Source organism: Dipteris shenzhenensis, chromosome 26 (assembly GCF_047967505.1).
Source record: "Dipteris shenzhenensis isolate YYH24624 ecotype China chromosome 26, Dip_SZ_1.0, whole genome shotgun sequence".
Taxonomy (NCBI): Eukaryota; Viridiplantae; Streptophyta; class Polypodiopsida; order Gleicheniales; family Dipteridaceae; genus Dipteris; species Dipteris shenzhenensis.
This window is the reverse complement of record NC_141621.1, coordinates 9868569-9890828: the sequence shown is the minus strand read 5'-3', so window position 1 is coordinate 9890828 and position 22260 is coordinate 9868569.

Below are 22260 nucleotides of genomic sequence, written 5' to 3'. Positions count from 1 at the left end.
CACCCACTCATCATCACCATGCCTACTACCACCCCCCTCGATGCTCTATGATCCCAATGTTATCCCCCCTCAATGCACTCACCTGGAGTCTAATTGCTAGCACTAGTGGAGACCCTTCATTCCCACAATCTGCATGTCACCACCTTAGATGACATGTTGGGAGATCTGATCTGGTACAATGAATTGGGGAGGTCGCCTCTTTATAGCTATGTGGGTGGTAGTCAGATCAACATACTCGGTGGAACCGACCAGTCAACAAAGCCGACCAGTCAACCTAATTGGTGGAACCGACTAGTCGTCCATGGAATATTCAAGGAATATTCCCTATACCATTGCCTTGGGTGCCCTTGCACCTGAATCCCCACTTGGGGGCCGCTAGTCCCCTTGGGACCCCCAGCGGGGGGCCAGCTAGCCCCCAGGCCCTAGAAAGAATAAGGGGCTCCCACACAATCAAGACAATGTGCCTCGTTGTCCTACTAGCTTACCTACCCTGCCTAGCCCATAGGCTAGACTCATATAGATCACCTTTCTACCATCAACTCTCTCATTGATAGACCTCATCTGACATGCAAGTCAGGATCCATCTAGTGTCTCGGGCTCACACATGGCTTTTCCTCATTTGGGGGCCTTAGAACTTGAGCACCTTGGACCATTGGTTGTTACTAGGAGGGTGGGGCATTGAGCATATCTAACACCCCCCCTCAATGTCTTGAACTACCTTCTCGACCCAATGTCGAGTCTTTGAAGATGACCCTGAAGCTGATCCTTCCAGAGTGCCTTGGTGAAGATATCTATTGCATTTTTCTCTATTGGATAGTAGACCAATTCCATTATCCCGTCCTCAATCAAATCACGCACATAGTGATACTGAATCTCTATATATTTTGTGTGCACATGAAACACTAGATCTCGGGGGGGTCACTATGTATAAACCCTCTATATCACGTGCGTGCAAGGCCTATATTTAAAATCCCTTATCTGTAAATTTTTTCATTAATAAAATGTACCCCTTTTCTATACAAATCTATAAAAATTTTCCAAAACTATTTTAAATAGTCCCTTATGTATATTTATTTCTGTAAATTTTAGAAATAGAAAATATCCTTCTGTTGAACTCACGTGATAGGGTTACATATGATGAGTAACCCCCCCGAGCACTAGATTTTTAGCATTGGCCATGCAACTCTGATTGTCGCACCTTAGCACAGTTGCCTCATCCTCTTGCACTCCCATGTGCCATAAGATCCTCCTCACCTACACTGCTTCACAAGCAGCAAAACATGCTGCCTTGTACTTAGCCTCGGTAGAAGACAATGCCATTGTTGGTTGTTTCTTACTAATCCAAGAGAAGATACCTGAACCTAAAGAGAAACAATATCCACAAACTGATTTCCTAGAATCAACATCTCCAACCCAATCTGAGTCACAATGACCCAACCAAGGACGTGCCCATACCATAAGTGATGCCATAATCAAGAGTGCCCTTCACATACCTAAGCACCTGCATCCCTACATTCCAATGATTCTCCTGGGGCTTATTGGAGAACCTGCTCAAAACACCACTAGCAAAACTGATGTCCGGTCTGGTGTTGCACAAATAGATGAGATTGCCAACCAACTTCTTGTACCTCTCGATGTCTGTTGGTGGTGAGGCATCCTCCATAGATAGCCTCGCATTTACCTCCATAGGTGTAGCTATCTCCTTGCACTCAGACATACCAAATGCCTTCAAGATCTCCCTTGCATATTTCTGTTGAGAGATGAAGATCTTGCTTGGCTCTTACCAGACTTCAATCACCAAACCTCCCCCAAACAGTAGTGGATCAAGCCTAAGTTTATCATCTCAAACTCTGTGCTCAATGCCTTTCAAGTCTGCTAGATCATGTCTTCATAGTCACCTGTAATAAGGAGATTATCCACATATAGAACAATAATAGTAGATTTTCCACCTTTCCTGTATGCATACAAGTTAGCATCTGAGGCACATCTTTAAAGTTTGATTTATGAAAGAATTTGTCCATCCATTGGTACCATGCTCTTGGGGCCTGTTTCAGCCCATATAGAGCCTTCTTCAGCTTACATACCTTGTTCTTAGAATGGGGGGCCTCAAACCCAAGTGGCTAAGCCACGTACACCTCCTCCTTGAGGTCACCATTCAAGAATGCTGATTTAACATCCATTTGATAAACTGGCCACTTTTTATGAGTAGCCACCGATAGTACTATGTGAATAGTGGTCATTCTGGTGGTCGGAGCAAAATATTCCTGAAAATCAAACCCTTCAACCTGCAAAAATCCTTGTGCAACCAATCTGGGTTTATACTTTTCCAAAGTCCCATCGGCTTTGTACTTTGCCTTCCAAACCCACCTGGTGCCAATAACCTTTTTGTTAGGTGGTCCATCTACCAACTCCCAAGTTTCATTCTTCATAATGCTGTCATATATTCTACTTGCATAGCATTTTTCCAATCTCAATCTACAAGTGCTTCCTCCAAACTCATAGGCTCCTTTACTTCTGCAATAATCTCAGCCATCAAGGCCATATTGACTATGTGAGCAGAAGCCCTCCTTTGCTCCTCGATTCTCTGAGACCGCCTTGGTCCATCTGCATGCTACTCAAAAGACATATGCATCTGGTTATCATGGTAGTAGAGCTACCTTACCCATCATGGCAATGGCTTTTCCGGTGGTGTAACAATAGGTTGGTGACTTATACATTCATCATCTGCTATTTCCTCCTCCTTTATAGCTCCTAGGACAGGTCCATAGTGAATTACCTCTTCGCTTGATTATAAACTGGAAGAGCTCTTCTCTACCTCCACTGCATGTGGCTGCTCCCGAAACACCACATCACGGCTCACTATGATCTTGTTTGCCTCTCGGTCATATAGCTTATAGGCTTTCTTCTCATCACAATAGCCTAAGAAGATACATTTGGTGCTTTTTAGTTGTAGCTTGTTTCTCTCTACTCACATATTTTGTAGCATGCAGTGATACATGACACAGTGCATTCATCACTTCAGGTGATTCCATTCCAGTATCCATCAATAAGCTTCATGTGGTGTTTTACTTTTGAGTGCCATTGTATAGCTGTGATTAAGGATGTAAGCTGCCGTATTGATAGCCTCAGCCCAAAACTGGTTTGGTAGTCCAACACCTTTCAACATACACCTCCCCATCTCCACGGTGGTCCACATTCGGCATTCAACAACCGAATTTTGCTGAGGCATATGTGGTGTCGTTGTTTGGCGCTTGAAAAAATCTCCAAACTCTATAGAAACAAACTCACCACCACCATCCGATTTGATTTTCTTCACTTTTCTCCCTGTTTCATTTTCAACGAGTTGTAGCCATTATTTCAATTTACCAAAAGCTTGAGCCTTTTTGCAAAGAAAGTACACCCACATCTTCCTACTATAGTCATCGACAATCAATAAAAAATAGGAAGATCCCGCCAGGGCCTGTGTAGGCATCTTACCGCACAAGTCAACATGCACCAACTCTAGAGGAGCATTTGCTCTATTCTTGCTTTCTTGTGGGAATGCCTTTCTTTGTTGCTTGCCCATCATGCAAGCTTCACATGGCTCTTTGATTTCTACTACTGCAGGTAAGTGAGCAACCATACCTTGCTTCCGCATCTCCTTCAGCACTGCAAATCTGATGTGGCCGAATCTTTCATGCCAAAGTTTGCTTGTACCCACTCCAACGGTAACTGTAAGAGCACTTAGGTCATACAGGTTGTTCCTCCTTACTCCTATGCCAACAAAATTGCAGCACTATCCAAAATTTTTGCTCCTGTCTTGTTAAACCTCACCTCATGGTCAGGTTAGTTATCGAAGCACATTAGATGGTTTCTTAACATCTCCATTTACAGAAACAACTGAAACTATACCTGTACCCTCAAGAGGGCATTTTGCATTATTTCCAACCATCACAGTGATGGGTTCCTATAGAGGCTACATGGAACAATATAGACACTTCTTGCAGGTCATGTGATGGGAGGCACTACTATCCAACACCCATGAATCAGTGGTTGACACTTCTTGAACTGAGGAACACTCTTCCTCAATGGCCAGAAATAGATCCAACTCTGCTTCCGCTATGTTAGCTGTCTCTTTCCCCTTATCTGTCTTCTTCAGAGTACCATTCTTTTCATTTGCTTTCTTGACCCAGAAATCTGCAATCACATGGCCATTCTTCTTGCAGTAGAAGCATTCTCCCTAAAACTTCTTCTTTCTGCCCTTCTTCTTTTTGTCACCACTAATAGAGGACTCACCTTTGGTGGAGGAACCACCTTTGCCTTTCACAGTGGTAGACAATGCAACATCCCCATTGCTGCCTCCATCTTGAGCTTTAAGCCTCAATTCCTCCTCCATAAGTAAAGCACAGAACTCCTCAAATGACAATGGTCGGGGTCTCACCTGAGTGTTAAGCACTGTTACCAGTCCATCAAACCTTGGTGGACATATTCGGAGACACCGCCGAGCTAGCTCTTTGCTTGTCTTTTGTATCCCAACACCAGCCATCTGGTCACACAAATTTTTGATTCGGGTTATGAATGCCTCTGCTGTCTCTCCTTCATTAAACTTCTTAGCTACAAGTTGATTCTCTAGGTTCTGGATCCTTGTCTAATTCCACGTCTCATACTAACTCTTCAATATGTTCCAAGCCACAGTTGCCTTAGATGTATGCTGAATCAAGGTCAAAACACTATCAGCAGTACTTGTAACTAGGGCACATAGAGCATCTAGTTCCTACGTTTCCAAGCTCATAGAAGGTTGGCAGTATAAAAACTCGGCAAATCCAGGGAGTATAATACCTCCTAATGCTGACCTTCTATGAGCTTGGAAATGCAGGAACGCAAATGCTCTGTGTGCCCTGGTTACAAGTACTACTGATAGTGTTTCGACCTTCATTCAGCATACATCTAAGGCAATTGTGGCTTGGAACATATTGAAGAGTCAGTATGAGACGTGAAATCAGATAAGGATCTAGAACTTGTAGAATCACCTCGGAGTTGAGGATTTAATGAAGGAGAGACAACAAAGGCGTTCATAACCCGAATCAAAAATCTGCATGACAAGATGGCTAGTGCTAGGAAACAAAAGACAAGCGAAGAGCTAGCTAGGCGGTGTCTTCAAATATGTCCACCAAGTTTTGCTGGACTAGTAACACTGCTTAACACTCAGGTGAGACCCTAACCATTGTCATTTGAGGAGTTTTGTGCTTTACTTATGGAGGAGGATTTGATGCTTAAAGCTCGAGATGGAGGTGGCAATGGGGATGCTACGTTCTCTACCACTGCGAAAGGCAAAGGTGGTTCCTCCACCAAAGGTGAGTCCTCTACTAGTGGTGACAAAAAGAAGAAAGGCAGCAAGAAGAAGTTTTAGGGAGAATGCTTCTACTGCAAGAAGAAGGGCCATGTGATTGTAGATTGCTGGGTCAAGAAAGCAGATGAAAAGAATGGTACCCTGAAGAAGACAGATAAGGGAAAAGAGACAGCTAACATAGTGGAAGCAAAGTTGATTCTATTTCTGGCCATTGAGGAAGAGTGTTCCTCAGTTCAAGAAGTGCCAACCACTGTTTTATGGGTGTTCGATAGTGGTGCCTCTCGTTAGATGACCTGCAAGAAGGGTCTATATTGTTCCATGTAGCCTCTATAGGAACCCATCACTGTGATGGTTGGAAATAATGCAAAATGCCCCGTTGAGAGTATAGGTACGGTTTCATTTGTTTCTGTAAATGGAGATGTTAAGAAACTATCTAATGTGTTGTATGTTCTACAAATCGAGAAAAATTTGCTATCAATTGCTTCCATAAATAACCTTGACCATGAGGTGAGGTTCAAGAAGATAGGAGCAGAAATTCTAGATAGTGCTGGCAATCTTGTTGGTAGAGGAGTAAGGAGGAAAAACCTGTATGAGCTAAGTGCTCTTACAACCACTGCTAGAGTGGGCACAAGAAAACTTTGGCACGAAATATTCGGCCACATTGGATTTGCAATGCTGAAGGAGATGCAAAAGCAAGGTATGATTGCTCACTTACTTGTAGTAGCAGAAATCAAAAAACTGTGTGAAGCTTGCATGATGGGCTAGCTGGGGCCTGGGGGATCCCAAGGGGGCCAACGGCCCCCCTGGTGGGAGTTCGGGGGCAAGAGCCCCCGAGGCAAAGGTATAGGGAATATTCCCTAAATATTCCATGCACGACTAGTCGGTTCCACCGACTAGGTTGATTGGTCCGTTCCACTGACTACATTGATCCCGACTACCACCCTCATAGCTATAAAGAGGCAACCTCCCCAATCCATTGTACTAGATTAAATCTTCCAGCATAGATCTTCTAGCTAGTAGCTCTTCACCTAGTATCTATCTAGATCGCCATCTAAGATCCACTGTGGGAGCGCACGGGTGGATGGAGTCATCATCTGTACTACATCAGTATTGAAGGAAAATTTTGTTCATCTCCAGTTTGCTGTGTACTCTGTATTCTTTGTTCAGTTTGTGTTTCGTTGCGCCGTGTAATTTAATAGGGGGAACCCGTAAAGCACAGCCATAAAGAGGCACTCTATGAGCATGCCATCTAAGGTGGTGACATGTAGATGTGGGGGGAGTCGATTGTGGAATCAAGGGTCTCCACTAGTGCTAGAAATTCTACTCCAGGTGAGTGCAACACAATCACCTTATATGAGAAGGCGGATAACATTGGGATCACAGAGCATCGAGGCAGGGTGGTAGTAGGCATGGTGAAGACGAGTGGGTGAGCAAAAGATGAGCAGGGGAGCAGATGAGTGACGAGAGTTGGAGGAGGGAGCATGGAGCAAAGTAGAGTAGGGGCGAAAAAGAGATGGAGGAGGGGTGTGGAGCATAGTAGTAGAGCAAGTGTGGAGGAGAGCAATGTAGTAAAATGCCAAATACCACGGATCTTATATATTATAAAGTTTGAGCCACCGTGGTGGCTGGATGTCGAGGTTCCATCCATCTTAATTGCAGGCCACCATGATGGAATCTTAGGCGCCAACCCAGATGGGCTGGTAATCATGAAGCAAATGCCATGTGGTGGGTGAGCAGGCCACTCTGGTGGTTGGTAATTTAATTGCCAGCTTGGTGGAATCTTAGCCACGACAAACATGGTTAATGAGAGCCACCACCACTAGGCAATAATTTCCATAAAGGTAAATCATGAAGCTCTAATCACTCGTTACCATGTACTCTAGTTCTATATTGAGTATGTGAGCCTGGTGACTGGTAACTTTTATTGCACTCATAGTGATCATGCATGCTTAAGCCCGATGGTGGGTGAGCGATGGTTGGTAATTTTAACTACCATGGTGCCTGGTGGAATCATAGCCATGAGATATACGTGGCTCTAATCACTCATTAGCATGCACTCTAATACTCTACTAAGCATGCGAGCCCAGTGACTGGTAATTTTTACTACACTCATAGTGATCATGCATGCTTAAGTCAGATGGTAGGTGAGCCGTGGCTGGTAACTTTAACTTCCAGCTCAGGAGCTACGAGAGAGCTTCAAGGTCAAGAAGGATGTGGGAGAGAGAAGTCAGGGTGTAGAAGACAACAAGGTAGCTCTCCAGGTCAGGAAGGATGCAGAGAATAGTCACGGTGGAGCAATTTGCAACAGCCACGGTGGAGCAATTTGTAGCAACCATGGTGAGGGTTGTTTTTTTGAAACACTGTTGGAAGTCCAAAGATTAAGCTACAAGACCTTGCAACAAGATTATGATATGGCTATGCAAGAGCTTGCCGTGTCTTTCGACAGTTATGGAAAGAAATCCATTGTCATGAGAGATTTTCAAACTAGAGTGGAAGTCTTGGAAATGGCCCATGAAGATGTTTTTGAGCAATTTAAGCAAACTCAATAGATGCTGAGGGATTCAAATGAAGCTATTGCACAGAGTGAGCAAAAAGTGTAGGAGATGAAGGAAAACATCCGCAGCCTTAGGATGAGGGAGGAAGGAACCAAGAACTAACTTCGTCATGTACAAAAAAAGATTGTGATATTGACAGCCGCAATAGTTAAATCAGATGCCTATCCTGCTATGCAATAGGGTCTGAAATGCAGGGTCTACCATACCCCCATCATAGATGGCTGTTGTATCCAATGGCCTGTGTGCTACCACCTTGTGTACATTTTTTGCTTTGGGGTGTTTGTGCATACAAAATCACTATGTAGAGAATGCCATTTGCCATTGCCGAGGCATGGAGAGATCAAATGTGCCTGGCTACTACAGCTATCTACTATGATGAGAAATTAGATGCTACAACTCAATTTGCCATTTGGGCAAAATATCTTAAAGACAAGGAGCTCAAATTGAAGAAGGCCACAAGACCGAACCCGACTACAACGAGAAGGAGCCTGAAGGGAGGAACCAACCCCCTTCTGGAAAGGAGCAAAAAGGGCCGAGCCTGCAACCAAGAAGCTCAAATCAAGAAAAGAGGAAGCAACATGAAGGGAATGAGTCTTTGATATTGTAATCTATGTAATCTCTGTGTAATCTATTGAATTGTTAATCTTCTCCATAGTTTACTTGGGCAATGTTTTCTCAGCTAAGTGACTAGATAGTGTCCTTTGATCCACTCTAGCGCAGTGATAATAATGAGACGAAAGATTTCGATTTAACACGTAATGTGAGATGAAAGATTTCCATTGGATCACTAATGTGAGACTGAAAGATTTTGATTAGTGAACTATTGTACCACAAAAAATTTCAATTAGACAACTAATGTGAGACAAAAGATTTAGATTAGCCAACTAGCATGAGACTGAAGAATGAGAAGGTCAGGCTCAAAGAACTCTCTCCCTATTGAAGTGCAATGCAGACACAACTAAGAGCCCATTACGAAATCTAGCATCTAAACTCTGTACACCGATCCACCTACTGCGAATCTATGGCATACCCAAAAGACTTTGGAATGCTTTTGTTCTATCTGAAAACGATGTTTAATGGCATCCTCATGCAAACACGATGTTGAATGGAATCTTCGTGCAAACAGACCTAGAGAAGGAGGAAAATAGCTACAAGGAGGACATGCTTCGGTGGTGGGTGTATTACTTGGAGTCGGTAGAAACAGTGATTATTAATTTCCCTGGCTATTATTTTTTCTGCTCCTTTAAGGTTCTTGTCAAGCTCATGATGTAGGTTTCTTTTGGCAGGACATGATAGAGGCTCAAAAGTGTATAGAGTGCAAAGAGCAGGATGAAGAGGACCCCTAGCGAAAGGAGGAGTTACTATGGGCATATAAGTCGGAAAAGTCAAGCATAGTGATCCGAGTGTGTGAAGAGGTCTACCATAGTGGAGCAGATGCCTCTAGAGTTGGGAGATGCTTGCTATCGGGAGGTTGATAAGATAGTTGGGAGTTTGGAATTTTCATGAAAAATAAAAATCTTGCAAACCTTTCTTGAAATTGTGGATGAATTCATGGTGCTCGTAATACCTGATTTTGTATCAACCTGCTTCCATGTTAGTACTTAAATATTTTAAGTAGCCCATGTGGGGGTTAAAGGTCACTATGCCTTTACCCTGGTTATGTACAATACTTAAACACATATATAAATGAATGAAAAAGAAAATTAGGGTGGTTTTGCACCCACCAAAACTTGTGTGGCTCTCTATCTCTGTCTCTCCCTCTTCCGTTCTTGCTTCCGTTGAGAGCACTCTCAACTAGGATCAGAGCCTGGGTGATCTATCTGAGCGTGCGTGAATGCCTGGAAGCTCAGCAGCTCTATGGGAGGAAGGAGAAGCTCTGTGGGAAGCTTTGTGGGTGACTTTACTTGCATCCGAGTGTGCAGAGACCTTGGAGGAACCTTTGGAAAAGTCACTTTGGTTTTGCGAAGTGGTTTTGAGAGCATGTTAAGTGTTTTCAAAGAAAAAGTCGTTTTTTGAGCTTTTTCATGTTCCGTTCGATGACAGAGACTCCATATTGACTTATAGAGGTAACTATTGCTTGCTTTTGGTATCCACTTCTTGGCAACACCTTCATTCTTGAATCTGGGATCATTTCATTGGATTTCTGACTCACTGTGTCAGTTTTTGCGTTTTTCTGCTCGGGTGTTGGAACTCAAGTTTGGAGCAACCATTTGTAGATCTGTCAGTTCCGGTGAACTCACGAGGTCCTAAAACTTCTATGTTGCTCATCATTCGCACTCCGGTGGAGTTTACAAACAGCTCTGAATAAACGTTTTTCAGTCCGTGTGTTGGACCCAGTGATTGAGACCACGGTTTCCAAAACCATCTATCCCATTGCATTTCGAACGCCCAAAAACCCCTACCTGTCAGTTCTTACACGATTCGGTGGAGGATTTTCAGAGTTATAAATTTTTGTGTATTCGATTTCGTCTCTCTGTTATGCATTTTTCATTCTAAGGTTTTGAAACCTTAGATTTATGCCACATGGCAGTGGATAATGTTGACTCCCATTTCTCGCTCATCGGTTGGGATTTTGGAGTTCTGGCAGAAAAGAGATATTTGCAGAATTTCTTGTTGAGTCCGATTATGCAATGGTGCCCATGTTTTGAGGCATATCAGGTTCTATTTTCAGTAGCGGTCATTACCATGGGACTATGATTTCTTAAGCATACCTTATGTAGATCACTCTGGTTGCAGTTTGAGCAGTGTGCGCTCATTCGTGGTGTGCATTGGGTTGTAGTGGATGATTTATAGACCATTTGGATGCATTGCGGTCCTTATTGGATGCATTGATAGGCCCAAATTGCCTTGTGGGATGCTATTTTTATGGACACTTTGCACATGGATGCTATATTAAGTTGAGGGATAGCTTTGACACATTGCTAGTGATGCACTGATAGTGTTATGCTCTCTTGAATGAGATATTATTAATGCATGTGCCCATGGATGGTGTTTATGCTTGAGCCATTTGGCACCTATAGGCATTTTGGATTGCCATTGCAGTTGGCATTTTCTTTTGGGCCAGATTTGCTCATATGGATGCATAGTATATGCACATGAGTCAGATTCTTTGAGACATGAGTTTTGGTGATATTTCACTCTATTGTGGCATACACATGTGGGTGCACCTGGTATTTGGTGTGATTCTCTCTTGTAGGCACTAGCATTTGGGATTTTTGCTTCATTTGCATCATGGCATCCTCTTCCATGTCTGAAAAGGAGTTTTTTAGCATTAAAAATCTTGATGGGACAAACTTTTCTTTGTGGAAAGAACAAATAAGGGATGTGCTTATTCAAAAGAAGCAGATTAAACCCTTGGCAGGGATTGAAGCTAAGCCTGCAAATATGTCTGAGGATGATTGGAATGAGTTGGATGCATTAGAAAAATCTACTATTAGACTTAATCTTGCAGAGTCAATTTATTTCACAATAGTAAATGAGCAGACTACGGAAGATTTGTGGAAGAAACTGTGTGCCACTTATGAAAAGGAAACTGTCTCTAATAAAGTTTACCTCATGAAGAGGTTGTTTGAGCTGCAGATGAAGGAAGGGGTCTCCATTGCTTCTCACTTGAATGAATTCAATATTATTTTTAGCCAGCTTTAAGCTTAGAAGATGAATTTTGATGCGGAGACTAAGGCAATATTTCTCTTATGTTCATTGCCATCCTCATGGGATACCTTCTGTACAGCTGTCAGTAACTCTGCACCTAGTGGAGTACTGAAATTTGATGATGTTGTGGGTAGCTTGTTGGCCAAGGAGATTAGACGGAAGTCTATGGATGGCAACAAGTAGGATGCAGCCTTAAATGTGCAAAGGGGCAGATCACAGTTCAGAGGGAAGTCCCAAGAAAGAGGGAAGTCTCGTAGCAAACCCAGGGCATAGAACATTGAGTGTTACCACTGTGGCAAGAAGGGCCATATGAAAAAGGATTGCTACAAGCTGAAAAGAGAGAAAAAGGATAAGAAAAAGAATGCAAATTGGGGTGCAAATCAAAAGGAAGAGAGTCCAAGGGAGGACAAAGGAAAAGTGAAGATCGAGGAGATCAATGCAGTCACACATGATAGTGACAATGACGTTCTCTTTATGTCTAGTTTATCTACAGAGTTGCTTACCACTTCAGATGATGCATATTCCCAAGATTGGATTTTGGATTCTGGTGCTTCATTCCATGTTACTCCCCATAGGGAATGGTTCTCCACTTATGATAAAGATAGGTTGTGTGCATCTTGGAAATGACTATGCATGTGACATAGTGGGAGTAGGTGACATAAAGTTTTCTTTTGCAAATGGGTCTGCATTTATTTTGAAACATGTGAGACATGTGCCTAAGTTGTCCAAGAGTCTTATTTCAGTGGGTCAACTAGATGATGCTGGTTTTCACACCACTTTTGGCTTTCAGAGTTAGAAAACTCAGAAGGGCTCTATGCTTTTGACCAGGGGTGCCAAGTGTGGGACTTTGTATCCCTTACATGTATCAGGGGTATTTGATCATGTTGTTGCAATAACCGAGCAGCCAAGCACTTTGTGGCATTGCAGGTTGGGGCACATGAGCTAGAATGGAATGAAACTCTTATGCCATTTGGGTTATGTACCGCATTTGTGTTTCTCTGATTTTGAATTTTGTGAGCACTATCTCTATGGGAAGTAGACTAAATCAGCCCATAAAAGAAGGGGAAAGAAAGAGTTTGAAAAGCTTGATTTGGTGCATTCAAACGTATGTGGTCCCATGCCTACACGGTCATTAGGCGGGGCTGAATACTATGTGACATTCATTGATGATGCAACTAGGAAAGTGTGGGCTTATGCTATAGCTCAGAAGAGTGATGTGTTCCATGTATTTCAGAAATGGCTGGCCTTGGTTGACAATCAATCAGGTAGAACGCTTAAATGCCTACGTACTGACAATGGTGGAGAGTATCTCTCTCATGGCTTTTAGCATTTATGTGATACACGTGGGATTAAGAGGGAGCTCACATCCCCTCGTACTCCAAAGAAAAATCCAATCGCAGAAAAGATGAACCATACCATTCAAGAAAAGGTTGCAATGCATGCTTTCCAAGGCAAGTCTTTTTGGTGGTTTTTGGGCTGAGGCAATGAAGACTGCAGTGCATGTGATCAATAGATCACCTAGTAAGAGTTTGGATGGTGGTATTCCTAAAGAGGCATGGAGTGGCAAGAAGCCCTCTTACTCTCATTTGCATATATTTGGGTGTGAGGCATATGCACATGTGCCAAAAGAGCTTCGAAAGAAGCTAGATCCTAAGTCTAGGAAATGCATCTTTCTGGGTTATGGTGAAAGTGGAGAGATGGGCTATCATCTCTGGGATCTAGAAGCAAAGAAGATCATATGCAACCATGATGTAGTCTTCAATGAGAAGAAGATGCATAAGACAACCATGAGGGATGTGGAAATGAGGAGAATCACTTTCTAGGATGTGAATCCACCTGCATATGTTGATAGACAGCAAGATGTCCATGCACCAAATGTGCAAGAAATGGTACTACCAAGTACTCCCACAGGTATACAATCAAGGGTAGATGATGGATCATCTATTGGAGGAAATGATGAGCCAAATGTGGCTGATATGCAGGTGGGACAGCAAGCTGAAATGCCCTTGATAAGATCATCTAGAGTGTCTAGACTACCTGATAGGTTTGTTCTAGGGGTAGACTATGTGATGCTTACTGATTGCGGGGAGCCTTCTTGCTACAGAGAGGCTATGATGCACGAGGATCAACACGTGGGAGTATGCTATGCAATCAGAGATGAGTTCACTTATGAAGAATAAGACTTGGGACTTGGTTTCTTTGCCACATGGAAAGAAAGCATTGCCATGTAAATGGGTCTACAAAGTGAAGGTCATAGGTGATGACATGCCTAAGTACAAGGCCCGTTTGGTCGCTAAAGGGTTCAAGCAAGAGAAGGGTGTGGACTTTGATGAGATATTCTCTCCGGTTGTGAAGATGACCACACTTAGATGCATGCTTGGACTAGTGGCAGCAGAGGATATGGAGCTTATGCAGATGGATGTTAAGACAGCTTTCTTGCATGGGGATTTGCATGAGGAAATTTACATGGTGTAGCCAGAAGGCTTTGAAGAAAAGGGCAAAGAACATTTAGTTTGCAAGCTGAACAAGAGTCTCTATGGTCTTAAGCAAGCACCTAGAGAATGGTATCAGAAGTTTGATGCTTTCATTCGGTCCCAGGGTTTTAGGAGGAGTGAAATTGATCACTGCCTCTACACTAAAAGGGCTAAGGATAACAGCCTGATAATCCTGGCACTATATGTGGATGATATGCTATTGGCTAGCAAGAATACTTATGAGCTAGATGCATGAGGCCTTTGATATGAAGGATTTGGGACTTGCAGGTCATATTCTTGGTATGCGCATCACGTGTGATCGGAGTAGGAAACTCATTTGGCTTTCACAAAAGGAGTATGTTACAAAAGTATTGCAGCGTTTCAATATGGAGGGGGGGAAGGCAGTGAGTACTCCATTGCCTCCATATGTGAAACTGAGTCATATAGATAGTCCCAAATCAGATGAGGAAAGGGCCATGATGGCCAAGGTTCCTTATGCATCAGCAGCTGGGAGTCTTATGTATGCTATGATAGCTACTAGACCAGACATTGCATTTGCAGTGGGAGTTGTTAGCCGGTATATGGCTAATCCAGGAAAGAGGCATTGGGAGGCAGTTAAGTGCATCATCAGGTACATGAAGGGTACCAAGGAGATGTGCATCTGCTTTGGTAGAGGAGACATGCATGTACTTGGGTACACAGATTCATACTATGCAGGGCATGTGGATAGTAGGAGATCCACTTCTGGTTATGTGTTCACCTTTGCAGGTGGTGCAATGTCGTGGATGTCTCGCACACAAAAGTGCATTGCTTTGTCTACCACAGAGGCTAAGTATGTTGCAGCCATAGAGGGTTGCAAGGAGGCTATATAGCTTGATCGGCTAGTGGGAGATTTGGGGATTCATACAGGTGTACCGACATTGCACAGTGATTCCATGAGTGCTATTCAGCTAGCACGAAATTCGGTCTTTCATGCAAAGACCAAACACATTGAGGTCAGGTACCATTTCATCAGGGAGGTACTTGAGGACAAGCGCATAGAGCTTGTCAAGGTTCATACAGATGATAACCCTACAGATATGCTGACGAAGAGTCTACCTAGTCAGCAGTTTGAGTATTGTCGTGTATTGATGGGCGTTGGATAGTATGCTCACTGGTTGTTCTACCTTAAAGGCACATTGTCCTTTAAGTGGGAGGTTGCGGGGGTTAAAGGTCACTGTGCCTTTACCCCGGTTATGTACAATACTCAAACACATATATAAATGAATGAAAAAGAAGATTAGGGTGGTTCTGCACCCACCAAAACTTGTGTGGCTCTCTGTCTCTCTCTCTCCCTCTTCCGTTCTTGCTTCCATTGAGAGCACTCTCAGCCCGGTGGTTGAAATCTAATAGTTAACAATAACTAATCTAAAGGGCATTAGCACTATGCAACAAATTTTAGGATAGCACGGCAGTAGTGTAAGCACGGTAGTAGTGCAGGATAAGTTATTGCCAGCACAGTGGTTGGTTGCACTAGAATATGAATAGCCACTAGCATAGTGGTTTGCTTCTATTATTACAAGATGAATGGATTCATTATGGGAAACCAGTGCAGTGGTTGTTGGGATATACTTAAAGCAAGCATGGGATGAAATCTGACAGTTAACAAAACGATAAACGAGGCAATGTTTGTGATCGAAGGCAGCTGCCCTCAACGGATATATGAGGGAGGAGGGGGGACCGAGGTAAAGAGACGGAAAGAGGGGGAGGGAGAGGGAGAGGGGAGGGTTGAGCAGGCAAAGGGGGAGGGTTGAGGGGGAGGGAGAGGGGAGGACTGAGCAAAGAAGTATGGCAGGCATAGAGAGAGTGGTGGGGAGAGGGAATGGTGGGAGGAAGAGTGGGAGAGTGGGAGAGGGGTGAGAGTAGAGAGCGGTGGGAGGAAGAGTGGAGAGGGGAGAGTGGAGAGAGAGCGGTCGTGAGAGGAAGGAGAAGTGAAGGCAGGGACGGAGAGGCTAGAGAAAGCATGAGGTGGCAAAGGGGGTGCGAAGCAGGCGAGATGGTGAGATCGAAGAATTTCTCGCCTACACCACACATCTCATTTGCACTATTTCACTCCTTATCATTGCTCCTACCCACCCTTGTAGTTCCTACATTGCTCATCGCCTGCAAGATGGAACCGCAATTTGGACGCTGGACTACTGGCCTGTGTGGCTGCTTTGAGGATTGTGGGTCTTATAAGAGAGAAACACTGGCTGCGTCTATAATTCCCCCGGCATTTGTTTCACCGAAACCATACGTTGTGATGAGCAAAAGTCTGATATCGACATTGCAACCCGCATATAAAATCTAAGGGGTGAAACTACTAGAAGATGCTGATGATCAAAATATATGCCATTAGATGTGCAAGCTTGTGCATCACCTGCTGTCCTTGTGTTGTTGTGCGGTGCATGGTCAACATATTGGATCACGGACAAACATGTGAGTCTCTTGCAATCTAAGTTATAGAGGCTTCTGGGAATGTACAACTGGATCACCCACTACTCCAGCATTCTAACTTTTGTTTGTATGGAACGACAGGGTGATCTAGGTGTGATTTCCTAGAATACTAAAGTTCAGTATACGCTCATACAACCCGATCGCATGTACACTCAATTGCTACTGCTAGAATAGGCTTACCAACAAATCAAGGCTTTCTCATTAAGAAGGACAAATAGCTGACAACTGATTTGAAGTTTCCCCTCGATGCAGCTTGCTGTGCTAGAGGGACAATTTACGCTCTTTTGCAATACTTTATGGGTCTGGGTTGCCACTATACGTGTAGCTACAAATCAAAGTTAACACCTATTTCACTAATTTTGGACTAGTGCACTATCCAAATTCGTTTTGTGAGATAATTTTGGATAAAGCATTTCAAAAAAAGAGGCTCTTATAAAACAAAACTTTGAGTCAAAAAGTAAGATAAAGCAAATTAGAAAAAATAACGTGACATGTTATTAAAACTAGAGTACATTAAAAAAAGAGGACTTCATGTTGTTAAAAGAGACAAAAAGTAAGATTTTAAAAAATCAAATTAGAAAAAAAACTAGAGTACATTTAAAAAAAGCCACGACACATTTGTACAAGAAGTAGATCATATAACTCAAAGCCATATGGTGTTAAAAAACACCTTTCATTAGCTCAGCCTAGAAGATGTCATCTTTGTCTCTCTTGTCTATACTACTACACACGGATCCTATTGTGACGTTTATGTACCGACGTTTAGCACCCGCTTAGCATTAATCGTCGGTATGAAAAGCGAGTTTCCTAAATCGTCGCTATATAGTGACTTTTAAGTGTCGCTATATAGCGACACTGATATACAAATTTATAGTGACGCTTTTCTAGAGAGGTTTTTTTTTTTAATAGGCCTTAAAAGTTAGTTTTTTCCAAATCTAAGGTGCCAAACAAGTCTATCTCTAACTCTATACCGAGTTGATCTCCTATATCATCATCGCACTCTACCATCGTACGTTCACCTAAAAGTATTTGATCATCTTCTTCAATAAAGCTTAAGTGTGGTGATTCTTGATGATTGTTGTCTTCTTCCTCAATATCGTGATGTCCATCCTCCTCCCATGTGATGTCATTATGCACATCTTCCTCTTGGCTCATATGGTGATCTACATCTTCTTTGCTAGATTCATCAATTGGATCTGGCATTGGTAGTGGCATCTCCATATCCACACCTCGATCTTCAAAAATTTTCTTACTTCGTGGTGCAACTTGGATCACATACCACCATGTTGGATCAGAACGATCCGGATGAAAAACCACCTATATTAAAGATGGGTGCCAAATGTCGTCAATTATATATATGAAATTATGCTCAAGTACATGTATCAATGGACTTTTAAAAACGAAAGCTTTGACTAATTAAATCATTAGTATACACCTGCTCACAGTGCTCGGGAAGAACAAAAGTATCACTTTCATCGGTCCAATGTTTGGTGGAGTCTATTGCAAAGAGACCGCTACTATCTTTTCTCACTATCGCATGGGGACCGTTGTAAGTAGTTCTAAACCATTTTACATCAAGAATGAAAATAGTAAATCTTCTGAAATCAATTTCATAGATGTCGCGTATGGTTCCACAATAATCCAACTGTGAGGAGAGAAGATTGGTATCTGAAGCACTTGCTCGGCTATCTTGTGTGAAGTTAGCCATGAGTCCACAATCATACGTGACTCTCTCTGAATCGATGCGTTCCATGCAAAAATGTTGTCCATATGACCATAATGCACTGTACTTTTTGTATTGTAAAAGAGCATCATTAAAACAATGAAGATGCATCTATTTTATAGCATATATTGCCACAAATAATTACTTAATTACGTCGAGGTAAGAAACTTACATGCACCATACATCCAGATGATAACTCTCACTGATGCTCGTTTATTGTCTCTCCATCACGTTCGGCTTTACGTAGAGCCAGTTGTAGCCAATCAAGTGACATGTGAGTAGGGAGAAGAGCCAGATCCCATGGATATGGTTGTGATCGCTTGTACATTACTCTGAATCTCGTCCTTGCATTTATTCTTTCTGCTTTGGCCACTTCATATCTCTCAATCCACTTCTGCATCTCAGGGCTATTGAGGATACAAAACTTATTGAATTTCTCCATTTGCTCTTCGCTCATCTTTCTTTCAATCCCTTTTCCTCTTGCCAACGATGCAATCATCATCCTTGTTGTGCCAAGCTTGTGGCATATCAGGATCCGTGGATGCAAGAAACTTTGTGATATATACTAATGACTCTTGCATAAGCCATCCCTCTGCCATGCTTGCTCCTGGTCTTGCTCTTTGTCTTACAAACCCCTTTAAAGTTTTCATAAACCGCTCGAGAAAAAACATCCATCGACTATGAATGGTACCTGCTATAGCCACCTCATCAACTATGTGCACAAGCAAGTGGACTTGAGTTGTCATAATGCTCGAGGGAAAGTGCTTCTCAAGCAAGCATACGGCTTTGATGGATTCCACCCTAGCCTTCTCGATGCTCGATATAGAGATCTCTTTTTGAGATATCCACCTATTTCACATGTCCATGCATATGTAAGATATTTGACATATCCACCTATTTCACATGTCCATGAAGAAAATACATAATGCGATTTGATAGTAAGCATACCTCACAATACCACAGATCTTGAATATAGCATTTCTAACGTCTTCTTGTAAGCACCCTTTTATTGTAATTGGGACGATGAACTATCAAAGCAATAATGAAGTCATGTCAACAATATAACATAATAATAATTAAGCTAACGCATCACGATTATTAGTACACTAATTCTACTTAGAATACCTATAAGACCTTGTGCCAATCATGGGACTTGAGCCCACTAAGCTTATTGTCCTTTGAAAATGCTCCTTTCAAGCAACGCATGTACCCTGTCGGTGTTTGAAAAGAGGCAATGTCTGCCTTGACCGCTGCCTCCTCCCTCGTAGAGAGGATCCACATTGCTTTCGAGAGGACAACTTTTCCCGAAGCATGCACTTGGGGCCACAAACGAGACATCCTATTCATAGCACACAAGTCTTCTCGCACTCCTCTCGAGTCCTTGGAACCAACCAAGTGTGCCCAAATAGTAGCCCCCACATTCTTGAAGATATGCATGGGATCCAAGAGATGATTCATTTATAACTGACCCCAATAAGGAAGCTCGTGAAAGATCGATAGCCTCTTCATACCTCGGGGGGGTCACTCATCATATGTAACCCTATCACGTGAGTTCAACAGAAGGATTTTTTTTATTTCTAAAATTTACAAAAATAAATATACATAAGGGACCATTTAAAATACTTTTGGAAAAAATTTACAGATTTGTATAGAAAAGGGGTACATTTTATTAATGAAATTTTTTACAGATAAGGGACTTTAAATATAGGCCTTGAACGCACGTGATATAGAGGGTTTATACATAGTGACCCCCCCGAGCTTCATACCAAGAGGAGGTTCCTCTCCATTTGCCCTCCAAGCTTGAATCCAGTCACTTGCCTTCAAATATGATGGCGGTGGATCAAGCTGACCTCCACGTGCGAGATGGTCGAGCGGAAGGTATCGAGCATGACCTTCATAAACATTTTTCCTCATATGTTTGGAGTAGCGTGCAAGCGATTTCAGAGTCGGTCCACAAACAGAACAAGCATGGTACCCACTTGTAACAAGTCCTGCACGCGTGCATGAATGTGTTAGTACAAGACATGCGTGCAAAAGAGAGTCAAAAAAGCATAATCCCTCATTGTACATGTAAAGACACAACCACCGCACTCTCCATATCCTGGGTAGTCATGCATGGTCCACATCAAGATACCCCTGACCAAAATATCATTGGTATGTCTAGGAGCTCTGGAAATATCAAAGACCTGCACTCCTCTCCATAATATCTGTAACTCCTCTATCAAAGGTGCCATGTTCACGTCCATGTTTTTTGCCTTGTACTTTCCTGGCACAAGTAGTGCAAGCATGAGGTGTCCCTTTTTTATTGTTAGCCATGGTGGGATATTGTAATTCACCATGACTATGGGCCATGTCGACCAAGATGTTGAGCGTAACTCGAAAGGATTTACGCCGTCCATGGCTAGCCCAAGATGTAAGTTGCGTGGCTCCCTCGCAAAGTTCGGCCACTGATTATCTATGTGCTTCCAAGCTGCACAATCTGCGGGAATCCTCAATGTGTCATCAGTGGACCGATGAGATGCATGCCATGTCATCAACTCCGCTATGGATTTGCATCAGAACATGTGTTGTATTCTTGCAATGATGGGAAAGTGTCTCAAGACCTTTATCAGTATCCGCTCACCCTGCAAGTCATCTCTATATCATTGTTCCCCACACTTTGGACAACTAGCCAAATCATAATTACCTTGGGGAGTTGGCATGATAGCCTTCCATTGAATTCACAAACCACAAACGGTTTAGTTCATGGTCCCAGACAATCAGACTCCAATTTGAGCTACATGACCAGAATAAAAATGATTATTGTTTTACACAAACTTGCCAAAGAAATAGTAAAAATAAGGTTAGAGTTGATACTTACGCCTCATGATAAGGCATTAAGATGACTCGCACCCCATCTAAATTCAAAGGGCTTAACCAGGTACAAACATCTTCTATAGTCTTTTGAGGAGAGCTAAGAATAGAAGAAAGGAGAGCATCGAGCATGTAGACACGATGCTGCACTGCACTAGGAAGCTGAGAAATAACTACACTGCACCAAGAAATAAACAAACGTTAGCTCATAGAATTGATTTGCATTCTACACTAGGAAACTGTTATATAACTACACTTATATAACTACACTGTGAATAAATAAACAAATGTTAGCTCATTGAAGTAGCAACAAATAAACAAACGTTACCTGAGAATGGCCAAGATAACATTGTCATTAACCTCTTTTAAAGGATTGGAGAGGATTGAAACCTCCTCTCTACCAAAGCTCAAATACTGAGGTTCTCATTTCAAAATGATCCTAACTTCAAATGAGCTCTCCATTTTATCCAATGCAGCTAAATTTGCAGAATTGGTCTCTGTTATAGCTTGTATTCTATGTTTGGGGTCATTTTACTTTTCCATGGTGTCTTTAAAGCTCTTGTGCTCATGGGATTCTTCAATCAAATTTAGAGGTGGTTGCATTGTTGAAGTAGAAGGGAGTGCCTCCATAATGACTTCATCCATTTCTTCTCCCTCTATTGCATGTAAACAAATATGAGAGATTAGATTCATTATCTTTAAATTTAAATCTTATTTAAAAAATTGTATTTAGTTGAGAAATAGAGAGTACATACTGCTAAGTATTGTCGTAATGGCCTTTTTTCATAACCCTGCGAGCCATAATTATCAAAGAAGGCATCATCATGTTTGTCTTCATCCACCAAGCTCTCTCTAAACGGATCATGTAAGTCCATCTTTTCATCATCATCAACTGGGACATTATGATCTTCAAAGGAATCATCCATGTCATCAGTGTCCTTGTGGTCTTTCTCTTTTTCATAGCCTGTGGTTAGATCTGCTTGAAGCTGAAAATAAGCCATGAAATGCTTACTTTCAATAATATTTGTGGATTTGCCTTTTCTGAGGAGATCCTCAAATAAATATCCCATCTTGCACAAGGTGAGCTAGATGCTTTATCATAAAAATATACAGACTAGTCACTCATTCATTTTTACATAACATAAATCTTCTTATTCATAGACATCCCTTTGTACCCTTGTTATTACCTTAAAAAAGTAT